Here is an 18,350-nt window from a genome sequence, read left to right as displayed (position 1 = left end):
AGCAAGAATTTGTCCAGTGACATCCCACTTTCACCTGCCCTTTGTCAGAGAAGGAAGAAGGGCCATGTTCTCAAGTAGTCGGTCCCTCTCACTCTTTGATAAAATTCCTGTTGTCCTGTTGCTCCCTTTCTTCCCTGCTCAGGCATGACCCCCCTCCATGCCCCAAGCCCCCAGGAACCTTTGTAACTGCAGGGAAAAGAGGAGCTCAAATTAGTCTGAGTGGGAGGGCGGCAGAGGCAGAAGGAGAGAGGAACCGGGGTGCGCAGACTTTCTGCAGGTGACGTTGCACGGCCCGGGCTGCCCCTTGCACTGCAGTCTCCACCCAGGCTTTACTGTCAGTGACAGTAGGTCAGTGCAAACAATCCAAGAAACCACGGGCTGCCCCAGGTACTGCTGCCGGCTCTGGCGCAACAGAAAGTGAGTCTCTGCGGGGAATGGACAATCCCGAAGCGTGGCTGAACACAGCTGGTCTCAGATGCAGAATCGGAGCAGGAGCGAGCAAGGAAGTCTTCACAGATGCAAAACTATTGCGAACCTGAACTTATAGATGGGACATTGGGGCTTTCTTCCTAGTTAGTGCTGGGTGTTGTCGCCGTAAGAGGGACAGCTGTTCAGTCAACACGTATTTATTGGGTATCTACTACGTGTTAGGCACTGTGCTGGCTGCTGGGGGTACACTGGTGAGCAAGAGTTCTACCTTCACACAGCTGAGAGCAGTGGTCTCCAAATTTGAGTCATTGCAAGTCCCCATAGGAAGAAAATTGAGTCTATCTATGCTGTTTTTATTTATTCATAAATTATGTAATCTATTGCTTATTATGTACATCATAAAATATGTACGTTATAAAATGGACATACAAAATAAGATAATTAGGATGAGATAAATAAATATATACATATATAGAGAGATACATTCTAATATTTTCTTTCCACCCGCCAGTGCTTATCTTGTACAGCTTCTGCGGAGGCAGACACCCACTTGTGGAGACCACAGATGGGATTAAGAGTGTGATCTGGAGTCAGATTTCCTGACCTCAGATCCTCCATTTGTAAAATGGGTGTTACAATAATACCTTCCCCAGAGTTGCAGTAAGATTAAATGAAATAATCCATGTCAAGTGCTTAGACGGCTTCCCAGTATTTGGAAAGAGCTCAATAAATGTTAGTTATTGTTATAATTTGTACAGTCTGTTTGGGAAGAAAAACTAATTAACCAACTAAGTACTTAATTTCAATTGCGATAAGGACCATGAAGGGCAAGTACGGAGGCCAGGAGGCTGTGTGTGAGGGGGACTTAACCTCGTCAGTTTTGAGCTGTGTTTTGAGTTTTGGAGGGAGCCAGGGTTAGAGCAGGGACAGAGCATTCCCAGCTGAGGGAACAGCTGGCATGGAGGCCTGAGGCAGGAAGGAACTTAACCCATTAGGGGAGGGAGATAAAGGCCCCGTGAGAGGGGGGAACGCTGCCAGATGGAACGGGAGAAGGAGGCTGCCTGGAGACCATGTAGGGCTCCGTGGGCATTGTATCTCTCAAGGGTCTTTGTTACCAACAACAGAACCCACTCACCACAGTTTAAGCAGAAAAGGACTTTCTTAAAGGATATTAAGACACTCTCAAAATCTCCAGGCGGGTCAGAGAGTCAGGCTTGGAGGTCAGGAAGCCAGAACAATGCTTAGACCAGCCACGCCTCGGGTTGAATCAGCAAAGGGCCTCCGCTACTGCCACCAGGTCTAGACTCCACACCACAGCTCATGCCGCTGTTGCCCATGAGAGCTAGACACCCACTACCACCTTTTCTAGGAAATGGATTCTGCACAGTTGGCCTCTTCCTGTGGCTCATTTTTGAATGAAGCCTTGTGTGAGAACATCTGACTGGCAGAGTTTGGATCATGTGGATGAGGCCTTAGCTGCAAGAGAAGCAAGGAAAGTGAATTTTTTGGCATCTACTGAGAGGAGGTGAGCACTCCTAAGGTGGGACATTCTCCAGGTGTAGGAATGATGTCAAGGATTTTGGACTGACCTGCTCTCACATCACCAGATGTTTGCTTTGCTGTGGTCAGTAGGATTGGAGAGGGACAGAGAGATTCAATGTTCTTCTTTGCAGAAATGGGAGAGAAGAAACAAACAACCAAACTCCGAATTCCAAACAACCAAACTCCAAAGCCAACCATTTAAGAAATGAAAAGAATTGCTACCTCCTTTATTTGCAGTAAGTTTAACAAACCCTTTTCAAGGGGCGGTGCTGAAGGAGCTAATGCGTGAGTTTGGATGTCTGTGTGACCAACGCTGAACAAACATGCCTGTCTGAAGGGGATGGCACTCCAGTTTACAGTTTTTCTCAAGCCAGTTGTAGGTCTTTTCTCTCAAAGTTACAAACTGGAAAGGCCTGATTCAGAATCCAAAATTAGGTTTTTCTGTGGGGTGATGAGACAAGGCCTGGAAGGACCTGCAGGGACAGAAATAGGAGATGCAAGCATTTTGTATGTCAGAGGAAGATGGGTCAAGGAAGCGAGACAAAGGTCGAACAAGAGAAGCTCTTTCTTAAGAAAAGCTGCTTTCTTTTTTTAAAGTAACCCTTAATGATATCATGATTTTTGTTGATTCAGGAAGCTGGTTGAGTTGGCAGAACTTTTTTATATTAACAGAAACAAATGACTGCTTTAGTTCAAGTAATAAATAATGTATTTCTAAACACAGCAAATATATTTAAAAAATAGCTGCAGAGAAGAAGGTCAAAATGAAACTGGGGTAGGGTGATTTCTCCGCAGCTCAATATTTTCTGTTTAGTAGTCTGACTTATGGCCAAAGATGGAATTCTTGCTAAGTTGTATTATTCAAAGTAAAATGGTCCAGTACTTTAAAAGTGGAAGATTGATAACTCCTCTAGTATTATAATACAAGCCATTTTAAAGAAGTAAATCTTGTCATTATTTTCATGATTTAATAATAATCAGAAATTCTTAACTGATTATTTAACAAGTTAAAAACATTATAAACCAGTTAAATGTAATAAACCCTTTCTTCATCACATACCTACGGATGCATCTTCTTTTTTAGAAAAAGAGTGTTCTTGTGGTCAAAAAAAAAAAAAAAAGTTTGACTATGTTTTTGGTACGAGCAGCTCCCTGAGACCTGTACTAACTTTTGTTTCAGTGCTTTTCTCTTAAAGCAGTGGTTCTTAATCGTTTGGCAGGTGGGATCACAGATCCCTTTAGCATCTGACGAAAGCTATGGGCTCTTCCCTGAAGAAATGCTGTCTCACATTACTCCTGCAACAGCTTGGTATGTAATTTCAAGGAGGCTCAAGGACCCCACATTAAACTCCTGCTCTAAACCTTGGCTTCCCATAACTCATGGGGAAGGGAGACAGGAAGCTCAGGCTGGTGGTCCGTGATGATATCTTTGATGATGGACAGTCCCAAATATAGCAGTGGTAGTAGGCCTCCTTGCATGTCATCCCCTGAAGTACTGGACTTGGTGGTGCTGGCTTAATGGCCAAGAGGAGCTTTGCACCAGGAAATAAGCAGTTGGTTTTATTAACTGCAACAGGCTAGGTAGAATAGAAGTGAAAATGACCACAGCACTGCTGCCCCTGGCTATTCAGGACCTCACCTCCATAAACAAAGAAAAGTCTGCCAGGACCAACACTCTGCCTTCCTCACAGGAATCCTGCCGTGTTAGTGCTTTTGAATAATATGTTCTTGTTAACTTAATAAGGAAGAATAGCTTCCTTGTTGAGTTTCTGCTTCCAGGTAGACACGTACATTTTGAAAGGAAGGGGACTTTAATGTCTTAACCCAAAGGGGTGTCTTCTCTGGGTTAGGTCTGGTTGTGGGGACAGGGGTTAGGAGCAGAGTTTGGAGACTGGTCCTTTGTTGAATTCCTAAAACTTCTGAACATACGACAAAGACTTTTAATTACATAATTACACATAAGGGTGAAATGAAATACTTCTTTGGACGGGTAGCAGGAAATGTGGATTTCTATAGGGAGGAAGTGGCTGATAGCAGTTCTTTTCCAAAGAGGCTGTGGTGCAGCGTGGTGGCAAGACTTTGGGATTCAGAGTAAAAACGTCTTGTTCTGAACCTGCCTCTGAATCTTACTCAGTGGGGACAGGGGAGCTTTGAGGCTCTGCAAAAAGTGATTCAACCCAAACACACACAGGCCTCATTTTGTGGCTTCAAGGTTTGAATGTTGCTGGTGAAACCATGACAACAGAATTAACCCTGCTTAGTTTTGGGCAAATTTCTCAACTTCCTGAACCCAGTTTCCTCATCTGTGAAATGAGTGTGATAATACCTACCTCATAGTGTTGTTATGTGGAATTAAATGAAATAATACACACTATACATTTCATCAATTCTAAGACACATATTCCTCCCCTCCCCTCCCTTAAATTAAAAAGTTCCCTGAAATTGGGATGGTATCCAGGGGTGGATCCAGGTTTTATGGGGCTGAAACTTATATTATTTGGGGAACTTTAAAAAAAGAGAATGTAAAATGATGAATGCAAAATTAGGTAAAATGTGAATATTTGTTTAGATGAGAAAGGAATCACAACAAATTATAAATTTTAAAAAGCTGAAGTAAATCACGAACACCTTAAAATCCACAAAAAACACCATAATATTTATTAATTAACTGCCTGACACGCCTCTATAATACCTCTTTGTCCTACAATTTTTTGGCTGTATAACAGTGATTTTGTTATGTCATTTTCTATACAGAGAATAGGTAGGCTATTCAGTCTTCCTTCTCTGTGGTTGATGGAGAATTATTTTTTACTATAGATAATTTGCAGAAGTGTTTTCCAGCTTCACCACTTATTTTAGGTAATGTCAGATAAATTTTTAGGATTGTCAAATTTGGGGAAACCTCTATGAAGTTTCTTTCATATGGGAGCTATAAGATTTGGAAAAATTTTCCACGGGCTAATTTTTGGCTTCATATACTTCAAACCTTGTTTTTTCCCACTACTCGTGCCATATACCTCTGGTGAGCGTGGTGGGACATGTTGACACTCGGTACAACCTGGAGCCCTGCACTGAGGGTCTCACCGCAGGAGAGCTGACGGGGTGGAGGGTAGAAGAGGTGGACGCGGTTGCTGCACCAGAATGACCAGCAATGACTTGACCTGCACGAATGTGACTGCGACCACATGCCCACATCCCACTGAACCCAGACTAAATGTATCCCCAAGTCAACTTTCCCTTTAAGAAGATCCCCAAATTGCCCATGGCCACTCCAGTGCCAGCCAACACAAGGGGAAGTATGGCAGAGGGGAAGTCAGAGTGCAAAGAGACAGTGGTCTGATTGCAGCTAAAATACCTTTTGCAAATTTTACAAAAATATGTGGCCATGTGAACACGCTACTGGGGCCCCTCTGGGAACCTTGGGAGGGTCTGTGCAAGTGCAGGGCCTTGAGACTTATTAAGTTTCCTTAGCTTCGCAATAAATACACCCTGGATGGCATCCTTCAATTAATTGGTAGTGATTTTGCTTTTCTGGTGGCACATAAAATAATGGGTATGTTACAGCTGGTGGCAACTTTGATTCCATCTGATACATGTAAAGCATCCCACACAGTGCCTGGCACACACACCAGGGGTTCAGTAAGTGTTCCTTCCTTCCTTCCCTTAGTGAAAACCCAAAAAACAGGGCTCCATCAACGGAGGGGACTATGCCCTTCAAGTGCATTAGTGAAGAATCAGCTTTGTATAAGTTGATAGACCATTAGTTTGCCTATAAAATGTTAAATTGCAGTTTTTGAATTCATAGATCTTAGCTCAGAGTCAATAAAAAGTGATTGATAGGTAACCAGCAAGTGCCCAGGGACAGATGATGTCCTGTTGCTTGGTCAGTGGTCGATAATAGTGTACTCACCTCCAGCCAATCTCTAACAAAGAAAGCCCAGCCCTAAGAAACAGGAAAAAAATGGCTACAATGTATTAAAGACACCTGACTTGTGCAGAGTAAAGGAGAATTTCCCTGGTATCAGCCCTGATGCTGCCCCTCTGTCTTCTTGAAGGGCATGTGGAAGAAAACCTGAGCTCAAGCCCAGAGTCAGGACACAGTGAGAGCCCTGGTGTTTTATTTTCCTTTCCACTTCCTTCTTCATCTTATGTTTTGCTCTTCCTTTCCTCCATTTTGCCCACATTTTCTAGATTGTTTTCTTGTTGTCACTTCCTGCAAAAAGAAAAAAGATTCCACTGTTCATTGTGTGTTAGTGCTCTTGGGCGTCCTATCTGACTTTCTACACCTCAGAGGTGTTTATATACAAAGGATTAAGGTGTGGAGTACTGACACAGTAGGGGTCTGGGAAGCCCATTTCTGTGGGAATGTAAGCTGATACAGCCACTATGGAGAACAGTATGGAGGTTCCTTAAAAAACTAAAAATAGAACTACCGTATGACTCAGCAGTCCCACTACTGGGCATATACCCTGAGAAAACCATAATTCAAAAAGAATCATGTACCACAATGTTCATTGCAGCTCTATTTACAATAGCCAGGACATAGAAGCAACCTAAGTGTCCACTGACTGATGAATGGATAAAGAAGATGTGGCACATATATACAATGGAATATTACTCAGCCATAAAAAGAAACGAAACTGAGTTATTTGTAGTGAGGTGGATGGACCTAGAGTCTGTCATACAGAGTGAAGTAAGTCAGAAAGAGAAGAACAAATACCATACGCTAACACATATATATGGAATCTAAAAAAAAAAAAAAAAAAAAACGGTTCTGAAGAACCTAGGGGCAGGACAGGAATAAAGACGCAAGCACAGAGAATGGACTTGAGGACACCGGGAGGGGGAAGGGTAAACTGGGACAAAGTGAGAGAGTGGCATGGACATATATACACTAGCAAATGTAAAATAGATAGCTAGTGGGAAGCAGCCGCATAGCACAGGGAGATCAGCTCGGTGCTTTGTGCCCACCTAGAGGGGTGGAATAGGGAGGGTGGGAGGGAGACGCAAGAGGGAGGAGATATGGGGATATATGTATACATATAGCTGATTCACTTTGTTGTACAGCAGAAACTAACACAACATTATAAAGCAATTATACTCCGATAAAGATGTTAAAAAAAAAGTATTTTCTTTCTCTGGCACCAATTTAAATTTGCCGTAATTCTGAGGCTGCCTACACGTTTCATGTGCGACTGTGTGTTAATGCACCCCATTTGCCCCAAATCATGGGTCAAGCTGCATTTCAGAGTTGGTATAATTTTTTTTTTATTATTTTTATTTATTTATTTATTTATTTTTAAGGCTGTGTTGGGTCTTCGTTTCTGTGCGAGGGCTTTCTCTAGTTGCGGCAAGTGGGGTCCACTCTTCATCGCGGTGCGCGGGCCTCACGTTATCGCGGCCTCTCTTGTTGCGGAGCACAGGCTCCAGACGCGCAGGCTCAGTAATTGTGGCTCATGGGCCCAGTTGCTCCGCGGCATGTGGGATCTTCCCAGACCAGGGCTCGAACCCGTGTCCGCTGCATTAGCAGGCAGATTCTCAACCACTGCGCCACCAGGGAAGCCCCTGAGAGTTGGTATAATTATAATGGTGTTATTTCATGAACTATAGGGATTGTGAATAATTAAGATTCATTCTAGAATGAGCAAGGAATTTACTGGAATAAAGGGATGTAATAAAAAAGCAAGCCTCTTTCAATTTCTAACAAGGAGCTTGGTGAGTCTGTAATCTGATTTTGTAACAATTGTTTTCCTTAAAGTAATTTGGATGCTACATTAGTTCTAATTATTATGATTTCCTGTTTAGAACCCAGATACCTTCTTGATATGTCCCCCACAGTATATTTCTGGAAATGACTTCAACCAATTACATTAGCTTTCACTCGCTTGGTTTCAATGTGGTTCACCAGACAGGAACCAGGCTGCTCTAGTGTGCAGCCCAGATAGCGTGAGGCAGTGGGTCGAAATTTAAAATTACCCGAAGGTGCTATGTGGTCTGAAGGGTGCCTAAGTGGAGGAATGTGACACAGCTGAGGGTTCTGATGGGCGGGGGTGGGGCTGTTTTGATGTCTGAAATGTCTGACCAACTGTTCTTTTAGGGATGATGTTGATGACTATTTCATCTGGTACCAAGTCTACTTTCAATGTTTGACTAAGGAAGGTGACAGTGATGACAACAATAATGAAATTTACCTTCAAAAAATTTCCCCTTAAATGTTGTAGATGTAGCAGCTTAGGACAAATCAGAGAAGAGTCCTTATGGTCTTCTTCATGTTACTACTTTTATGAATAATAATGCTTTATCATTTACAAAGACCTTTCCATATTGTGTGGCAGATATCATTGGTCCCATTTTACAGGTATTTAAACTGAGGCACAGAGAGGTCCAGGTATGTATTCAGTGTTGCTTAGAGTAAGCAGGGGAGATGGTACTTAAACCCCATTTCCCTGTTCCCACTTCTCCCCTAGTGATGTCATACCCCATGCAGCGGTGGTGGCAGGGGTTCACAGGAAGTTGACAGGGATCTTCAGCCCCCTCTGGGTACCCTCTACACTCTGTGAATCTGCCAGGGGAGCAACATGCTCCAAGACTGTTCCTAAGGGGCGTGTGCCCTCTCCCTGTACACATACTGGCTGTCAGAAGACTAAGGAATTCTACATGAGAGGGATTTTTATAACACCTGCATTGACCCTCTCAAAGATCTGGAAGCATCGTCCAGCTACACAGGGCTAGCTGGGATTTCAGGCATTTAGCATGGAGAAAACACATTCTTCTCCAGAGTCATTTTCAGCTATTATTCATATGTCTAAGTTTAAAAAAGAGGGCAAACCTACCTTGGGCCAAATGAAGGTGTTTGTGTGAGCATGTGTTTCCCCTTTTCCCTTTCTGAAGTCAAGTTTCTTGGCACATTTGGCAGTTTACCATCAGAAAGCTAAAGGCAAAGACAGAAACCGAAGACAGGAGATGCTCTTCTGTGCTGTCTTGTCCTCCTGATACACTGAAGAAATACTCAGAAGAAAGGTAATGTGGGGCTCCTGCAAAAAGATTCAGCCTATGAGAGTGCAGAGTGACTGGGAACAAGACACTCAGAAAGCAGAGATCTTTTAAACCTCACTTGGTAAAACCAATGCTTCAGCTACTCCTCTACTCCCACTCAGTAGTGGGACGCAAGACCTGGGAGAAATTTCACCGAGAAAGAAGTGGTTGTTTACAGCACAGACAATAGGCCGGCAGGTTTAATTTCCCCTCAGTTTTATAAGAGCATGTAACTTGAAACCAGTTTAATGAAATAACTCCTGGATTTCAATGGCTGATGACTTGGGCCAGAAAGCCTGGAACCGCCACGGTTACTAAGGATGTGGTGGACAGGGGGCCAGGAGCCCACAAGCTGCAGTAACTATGGGCCAAAGCAGGCCTTTTAAAGTGATCCTCCAGTAGCGCTCTTAGGCCTGGGAGTGTGGAGGCCTTTGAGAAGGTCAGCGGGGGCCCCCATGAGTCACAGCTTTTGTGTTTGGGACTGTGCCCTCTTCTGGAATCCCAGCTACCTGTGCTCTGGATTACTTGGCCTGAACTGTTTGACAGTGTCTCCCTGTGCCAGGGCTGCCGGGGAGGCAGAAGGAATCCTTTGGGATTTGAAGCCCAACAGTTGTGGACTAGGCATGGCTAGGAGGTCTCTGGGGGCGGTCATCAAGTCCAAGGTGTTCATGTGTGGGCAAGACGTTCTCGCTCTGGATGAGCAGAACCTGTGCTGAGCCTCTCCCCCGCTCTTCCAGAGGGGTGCAAAGGGTCGTTGACATAACACGCTGATAGTGGTGGGTAAGGTCAAGGAGTTTGGAGTCAGATCAACCCACTTTCATATCCTGCCAACCCTCTCCCCCGCCCACTTATTCTGTGATGTCAGCAAATTAACATTTTTGAACTATCATTTCTTCAACTGGAAAATGGGGGTAATAATAATAAACTTTATAGAATTGCTGGGAAGATTAAATGAGATAGGTATGTCACATGCCCATCTCATACATGGCCAAAGGTAGGCACTTGACCATTTTGGCCGTGGGGAAACATTACCTGCTCAGCTGGCTGAAGTTTGCCAGAAAACACCTTGATACATTAATCTTTGTGAGAGAAAATTAGGGAGCAGAGTGTAAATCTCAAATTTTTCATCAATTCAGTTCATCTGACATATACTTTTTTTTTTAACATTTATTTATTTATTTATTTATTTATTTATTTATTTATTTATTTATTTATTTATTTATTTATGCTACGTTGGGTGTTTGTTGCTGCCCACAGGCTTTCTCTAGTTGCAGCGAGCAGGGGCTGCTCTTCGTTGTGGTGCACGGGCTTCTCATTGCGGTGGCTTCTCTTGTGGAGCACAGGCTCTAGGCGCACGGGCTTCAGTAGTTGTGGCACATGGGCTCAGTAGTTTTGGCGCATGGGCTTAGTTGCTGACATATATTTAAAGTGTCTTATATGCCAGGTGCCGAGGACCCAGGGATGAATAAGGTAGAGCTCTGCCTTCAGTAAAAGCACTTTCTTTTTTTTTTTTTTTTTTTTTTTGGCCACATGGCTTGTGGGATCTTAGCTCTCCGACCAGGGATGGAACCCGTGCCCCCTGCAGTGGAAGCATGGAGTCCTAACCACTGAACTGCCAGGAAATTCCCTAAAAGCACCTTCTGGTGCAGTGTGTTTCAAGTCTTTGACTATGACCCATGATAGGAAATACCACAATGCAGTACACACTCATACACAGTATTTATACAAAAATTGGAACAAAAGTTTCTTAAAATAATACTTGCCTTTGCATGCAAAGCACTCTTTTTTTTTAACATCTTTATTGGAGTATAATTGCTTTACAATGGTGTGTTAGTTTCTGCTATATAACAAAGTTAATCAGCTATACATATACATATATCCCCATATCCCCTCCCTCTTGCATCTCCCTCCCACCCACCCTATCCCACCCCTCTAGGTGGTCACAAAGCACTGAGCTGATCTCCCTGTGCTATGCGGCTGCTTCGCACTAGCTATCTATTTTACATTTGGTAGTGTATGTATGTCCACGCCACTCTCTCACTTCGTCCCAGCTTCCCCTTCCCCCTCCCCGTGTCCTCAAGTCCATTCTCTACGTCTGCGTCAAAGCACTCTATTTTTATGCTATTTTATTTCATTTAAAAAATGCCAATGGTGACTCACTAAATTGATTTTATCCTGCTTACGGATCACAACCTTTAGTTTGAAAAATACTAACTCTGACCTTCGCTATGACCAGGGCTGGCATGAGCCTTTGTGAAAACTGTATGGGAGTCTAGGGGGGTGACCACTCAGAAGGGGCAGGAATAGGTCTGGATCTTGATTATTATAAGACAGGCTTGAATTCCATCCCCTTTACCTTTGATTATTAATTTAGAGATGGACGTGTGACACAATTCTAGCCAATGATACAAGAAAGGACATCTTCAGTGGGGCTCCTGGGAATGGTTTTCCCTGCTCTAAAAAAGGGGCCTGGGGAAGGGACATTCCTTTTTCTGCCCCAGGCACTGTTGTCTACCTGTGCTGCTTGGACCTGGGGCAACGTGAGCCCTGAACCTGGTCATCACAGAGTGTGATGGAAAGAAAGAACCTGGGTTCCTGGTGACATTTCAGAGCCACTGAATTAACTAACTTTGGAATTGCCCTACTTCTGGACTAGTTATATGAGATAATACATTTTTCTTATTGTTTAAACTTCTTTTAGTTGGGGGTCTCTATTATTTACATCCCGAATGATGGACTGGTTTACCTGTCTCTCTTTTTTAAAAATTGAGGTATACTTGCTTTATAATATAATATTCTATAAGTTTCAGGTGTACAACATAGTGATTCACAATTTTTAAAGGTTATACTCCATTTATAGTTATTATAAAATATTGGCTGTATTTCCTGTGCTGTACAATATGTCCTTGTAGCTTATTTATTTTACACACTGCAGTATGAATCTCTTAAGCCCTTACTCCTGTCTTGCTCCTCTCCCTTCCCTCTCCCCACTGGTAACCACTAGTTTGTTCTTTATATTTGTGAGTCTGTTTCTTTTTTAAATTTTATTCACTAGTTTGTTTTATTTTTTAGATTCCACATATAAGTGATATCATCCAGTATTTGTCTTTCTCTATCGGACTTATTTCACTAAGCATAATATCCTTCAAGTCCATCCATGTTGTTGTAAATGGCAAAATTTCATTCTTTTTTATGACTGAGTAGTATTCCATTGTAAATATATACCACATCTTCTTTATCCATTCATCTGTTGTTGGATACGTAGTTGCTTCCATACCTTGGCAATTGTAAATAATGCTGCTATGAACACTGGGGTGCTATGTATCTTTTCAAATTAGTGTTTTTGTTTTATCTGGTTATATACCCAAGAGTGGAATTGCTGGATCATATGGTAGTTCTATTTTTAGATTTTTGAGGAACTTCCATACTGTTTTCCACAGTGGCTGCACCAATTCACATTCCTACCAACAGTGTGCAAGGGTTCCCTTTTCTCTACATCCTTGACAACATTTGTTTATTTGTGATCTTTTTAATGATAGCCATTCTGACAGGTGTGAGGTGATATCTCATTGTGGTTTGGAGTTGCATTTCTCTGATGATTAAAGATGTCGAGCATCTTTTCATGTACCTGTTGGCCATCTCTATGTCTTTTTTGAAAAAATGTTTATTCAGGTCTTCTGCCCACTTTTTACCTGAGTTTTTTGTTTTTTTGATGTTGAGTTGTGTGAGCTGTTTATATATTTTGGATATTAACCCCTTATCAGTCATATCATTTGCAAATATTTTCTCCCATTCAGTAGGCTGTCAATGGTTTCCTTTGCTGTGCAAAAGCTTTTAAGTTTAATTAGGTCCCATTTGTTTATTTTTGTTTTTGTTTCCATTGCCTTAGGAGACAGGTCCAAAAAAATATTGCTATGATTTATGTCAAAGAGTTTTCCACCTATGTTTTCTTCTAAGAGTTTTATGGTTTCCAGTCTTACATTTAGGTCTTTAATCCATTTTGAGCTTTTTTTTTGTATATGGTGTTAGAGAATGTTCTAATTTCATTCTTTTACATGTAACTGTCCACTTTTCCCAGTTACCTGTCTCTGGCATCTGGAGCATGTGCTATGAATTTTTAACTTTGAATCACTTGGGAACCAGTAGAATCAGATTAAGGCCACTTAATTAACCCCTTAAATATGGTGTTTAATTAGGTTCACATTATGCAAATGGACACCTTCTAATTGTAAACTGTGGAATGACTAAATTGATTTTAAAATTTTAGTTAACCAATGCAACAAGTCATTCAGCTGTGTGATTAGGGGCAAATTACTTCACATCTCTGTGCCTCAATTTCTTCATCTGTTTGTAAAACAAGAACACTGGACTAGAGATTATTTTCCTGTCTAAGATTTTGTGATGCTCTAGGATAGCGCTGAGTGAATTCCACAGAGAAAGAAGTTTGCCTTAAGTGGCTGTCATGACTATTTGTGGGGCCTTTATGTTTGAATAGAAAGTTTTATTTTGGAAGCTGGGGTTGGTGGTGGTGATGTGTTGAGATTTTATAGGACAGGGTTAGCAATCCGAAGCTCTAGATTTAGGTCGTGGCTCTACTGTTTGGTGGCTATAAAAACCTCATAAGGGGCTTCCCTGGTGGCGCAGTGTTTAAGAATCTGCCTGCCAATGCAGGGGACACGGGTTCCAGCCCTGGTCCAGGATGATCCCACATGTAGCGGAGCAACTAAGCCTGTGCGCCACAACTACTGAGCCTGCACTCTAGAGCCCGCAAGCCACAACTACTGAAGCCCATGCACCTAGAGCCCGTGCTCCACAACAAGAGAAGCCACTGCAATGAGAAGCCCACACACTGCAACGAAGAGTAGCCCCCCCTCGCCACAACTAGACAAAGCCCGCATGCAGCAACGAAGACCCAACGCAGCCAAAAATAAAATAAAATAAATAAATTAAAAGAAAAAACTCTCATAGGTTGCATCATTCACTGTGTACAAGGCTGCCTTGGATACTCTGTTCTCTATGAGCATCTGTTTCCCCTTCCATAAAATGGAGATAATAGTCTGTACCTTATCTGTTGACTTTGCAAGGGGGTGTGAGAATCAAATGAGGAATATAGATAAAAACAAAGCACTTGGTTAGCCATTAATGTGTTACGCAAAAGATGTCGCTGTCTTGGTGATGTAAACCATAGTGTTCGTTTAGCTTGTGAAATTCTGTGCTGTGTTTCTAAGAAACTCTCAGAAAACTACTTAGGTCCCAATTTTGTGCCAGAGAAATAACCATGCTCCTTGGCTGTGCCCTCAGGCTCTCCCTTTACTCCCTTCCTAGTTTCTAAAGAACTAACTGTTTATGGCTTAATAGTGGGCACAGTCCCCTGATTTTATTCCATGACTTACTTTTCTCACTTGCTAATAAATAACTTCCATACAGAGTGAAGTATGTCAGAAAGAGAAAAACAAATACCGTATGCTAACACATATATATGGAATCTAAAAAAAAAAAAGTTTCTGAAGAACCTAGGGGCAGGACAGGAATAAAGACACAAACACAGAGAATGGACTTGAGGACACGGGGAGGGGGAAGGGTAAGCTGGGACTAAGTGAGAGAGTGGCATGGACATATATACACTACCAAATGTAAAATAGATAGCTAGTGGGAAGCAGCCGCATAGCACAGGGACATCAGCTAGGTGATTTGTGTCCCCCTAGAGGGGTGAGATAGGGAGGGTGGGAGGGATGGAGATGCAAGAGGGAGGGGATATTGGGATATATGTATATGTATAGCTGATTCACTTTGTTATACAGCAGAAACTAACACACCATTGTAAAGCAATTATACTCCAATAAAGATGTTAAAGAAAAAAGAATGTGTATATATATATATATATGTATAACTGAATCACTTTGCTGTACAGCAGAAATTAACACAACATTGTAAATCAACTATACATCAATTAAAAAAATAAAATTCCATAAGGGAGAAAAAGAAATAAAATAAGGGAACTGAGCAAATGACTTGAAGGGTGCGGAGGTGAGTTTTGAGTTGAGTATAGATCTGTCTGGAATTGACTTTCTCTTAGAAAAACCCACATTTTCATTCAAATACAGTATTGGCTCAGAAAACAGAACACTTAGTGGTCCTTGGTAGGCAAGTCGATGAATTAAGCATAAATAAACAAGCATGTTGATTCGTTGTCCCCTGACAAGGGGCTCTGGTTGTAAAATAAACGAGGAATAATTAATATTCCAAACTAAATGTGAGGAGTCAGGCTCTTCCTGCCTTTTTCTCTCCAATATGAAATTCTACGGGTCTTACTCATTCTTGTTGGTGATCTATTCTGAGTACCAGGAGATTAAACGATTTTCCTAACTGGTGAGTGTCTCTCAGAAAATCCGTCATTGGAGCTGGGGCCCAGTACCTGGCCTCTGCTCCTAATAATCATCCCATATGTCTCTATAAATAGACCATTATCAAATGCTTTTTATCGGGTTTGGATTGGACAACGACCATGACTCTTAATGTCCCTTCCTTCCCTCTCATCTGATTTTAAATTATCTCTGACAGTCAGGATGTAAGTCTGCTGTGTTCAGAGTTCAGAGTTCTGAACACAATTTCCCAACATAAGGCAGGCTGGAAATACATATTCTAGACAAAACATGGAAATCCTACCAATTGGTGGTAAATTCCTTCCGAGTTTCTCTCTTCCCTTTCAGGAAACATGGCTCAGGTCTCCCGTCCTTGTTAACACCAGCTCCTCCGGTCTGGCGATAAATCATCACCTTGGCAACACCGCTTCCCACGATCCACAAAGCTTTGGACAGCCAGTCTCTGTTTTGCCTTTGTCTCCTAGTCTTTGGCCAGTAGGGTACAGGAGCCCGTGACCCTGCTCATCCCAGCTTTGTTTTGTCCAAACTCTTTTGTGCAAAGAGGAAAACCAGGATTTTGAAGCATGCTCTGGGCTGGGCTGGCACGGTGCACTGTGAAATAAATCACAACTCCTGTATTTTAGAGCAGCTGAACATTAGCACTTTTAATGGACAGGAGAGTCTGGCCAAAACAGGACTGGGATGAACAGGGTTATCCTTTCAGAATGCTGATTTTGGGGAGAGAATGCCTCTTCCCTGTTTTTATACGTCATGAGTCCCCTTCCCTTCCAGGCAGCTGCTGAGATGAAGGAGTTCCTGCAGCAAGCATCCTACTCACAACCACATGCTGCCTGCACAGACTAGGCACAGTCTGTATCTTTCAAATCTGCATGTACACAAGTCATTAACCCTGCAAAAGTCAGGAGAGGAGGTTTAATTTAATAAAATGAATTAAAATGTAAACACAACACCAGTTAAAAACCAACAGTTTCATCTTCAGCTTTCAAAGGCTATACCAACTGGTTGCAAAGGGAAAAAGGATTAACGTTTACTGAGAGCCAAGTATGTGCTAGGCTCATTAAATTCTCACAACAGCCCTATGAAGCAGCTACTATTTCTGCTTCATCCCCACCCCTTTGGAGGTTATGCCAGGCAGTGGTGGTGGTGGTGGCTGCTGACACTGGCAACAGGAAAGGGGTTTCAGAAGCAGTGCCTAAGCCACATGCCTTTTAATTGTCCTGGGAGACATCCCTGGATAAGTAGGTAGAACCAACAGGACTTTGATGGCCAAAGTTTCCAGCATGACTTTCTGTAAGCACTTGGGGAAACACACTGTATAACCCCATCAAATTATGTTGAACTAAACTGCATGCCTCGGTTGTGGGATAAGGTTGGTTCAATCGCCCATGTCTCATACCCAGTGATTTTTAAGACCTGTATCTCAGTCAGTTTGGGCTGCTATAACAGAGTACCATAGACTGGTGGCTTAAACAACAAACATTTATTTCTCACAGTTCTGGAGGCTGGGAAGTCCAAGAATAAAGTGGTATCAGATCCAGTATCCATGAGAACACTCTTCTTGGTTTGCAGAGGATCATCTTCTTATTCCATCCTCACATGGCCAAGAGAAAAGTCATCTCTCTTGTGTTTCTTCTTATAATGGTATAAGCCCATTCACGAGGGCTCCATCTCTCAAGGCCACACCTCCTAATACCATCACATTAGGGGTTAGGATTTCAACATATGACTTTGGGGGAACACAGAATTTTTTTTTTTTTAACATCTTTATTGGAATATAATTGCTTTACAGTGGTGTGTTAGTTTCTGCTGTATTACAAAGTGAATCAGCTATACGTATACATATATCCCCATATCCCCTGCCTCTTGCATCTCCCTCCCACCCTCCCTATCCCACCCCTCTAGGTGGACACAAAACACTGAGCTGATCTCCTTGGGAACACAAAATTTAATCCATGACTATCTGGTTTCAATGTCTCTGAGAGTATCAGATTCATCAAACGGGCTCAAATACTTTAGTATGGATGCACCTGTATGATCTGACTTTTCATTTAGTATGATCTGGCTAGTAACAGCTCAGGAGTTGGGTTAGGAGAAGGAATCTTAAAATTCTGCACCCAAGAGGCAGTAGGGTATAGTGGTTACAAGCACAGATTTTGGGTACAGAGTTCGGATTTAGACTGATGTTTGTCATCCAAATTCTCCTACTTGTTTCATGTGTGACGTTAGGCAAGTTACTGAACCTCTCAATGCCTCAGTTTCTTCATCTATAAAATAGTGATGATAAACATGATTCTTACCTCCCACAGAAATTGTGAAGATTAAATGAGTTAATATATGTAGCATTAAAAGCAGTGCCTGGCATTTAACAAACCCTTTACAAATATTTGCTGTTATTGTTGTTATGGTGCTTGTATTTGTTTGCCAGGGCTGCCATAACAGAGTACCACAGACTGGTTCGCTTAAACAACAAACATCTATTTTCTCACAGTTCTGGAGGCTAGAAATCTGAGATCAAGTTTGGATATCTTCTAAGGGCCTTGAGGGAAAGATCTGTTCCTCTCTCCTTGGCTTGTAGATTGCCATCTTCTCTCTGTGTTTGCAGATGGTCTTCCTTCTGTGTGTGTGTCTGTATCCAGATTTCCTCTTCTTATAAGGACTTCAGCCGTACTGGATTTGGGCCCACCCTAATGACCTTATTTTAACTTACCTACTTCTTTAAAGACACTATTTCCAAATGATTTTTTTTAAGATATGAATTTTTTGAAAGACACAAGCCCACAACAGTGCCTAAACAAGGTTCTTGTTGAAAATCACTTTCAGAGTAAATTTTATTCTTACAAAGTTGACTGTTTTTTCCTTTTTCTGAGTAATTAATGTAAAATTTCCACCTTTCTCATATTATCTCCTACTTACAGACTGCTTTTTAAAAAATTCGCATAAGTATTGGATTGGCCAAAAAGG

General features: G+C 42.1%; 1 protein-coding gene and 1 long non-coding RNA gene across 11 annotated transcripts in view; one reads left to right on the top strand and one right to left on the bottom strand.

The window, feature by feature from the left end:
- Positions 1-18,350, top strand: part of LOC309630332 (uncharacterized protein) — a gene marked incomplete at its 5' end in the record, with an annotated part of 251,439 nt that overhangs the window by 113,668 nt on the left and 119,421 nt on the right. The gene's annotated exons all lie outside the window — the stretch shown is intronic.
- On the bottom strand, positions 152-18,032 carry LOC309630342. Of its 2 annotated transcripts, none has more exons than XR_014245624.1 (2): positions 15,673-18,032; positions 152-7,536 (listed from the first exon to the last, which is right to left on the bottom strand). It is a non-coding gene; the product is annotated as an uncharacterized lncRNA (long non-coding RNA). The 2 variants fall into 2 exon arrangements; XR_014245625.1 differs by having other exon boundaries at positions 152-6,184.

Source organism: Balaenoptera borealis, assembly GCF_965194805.1.
Source record: "Balaenoptera borealis genome assembly, chromosome: 6".
Taxonomy (NCBI): domain Eukaryota; kingdom Metazoa; phylum Chordata; class Mammalia; order Artiodactyla; family Balaenopteridae; genus Balaenoptera; species Balaenoptera borealis.
The sequence above is the reverse complement of the archived record's forward strand: the minus strand, read 5'-3'. Positions and strand labels throughout refer to the sequence as shown.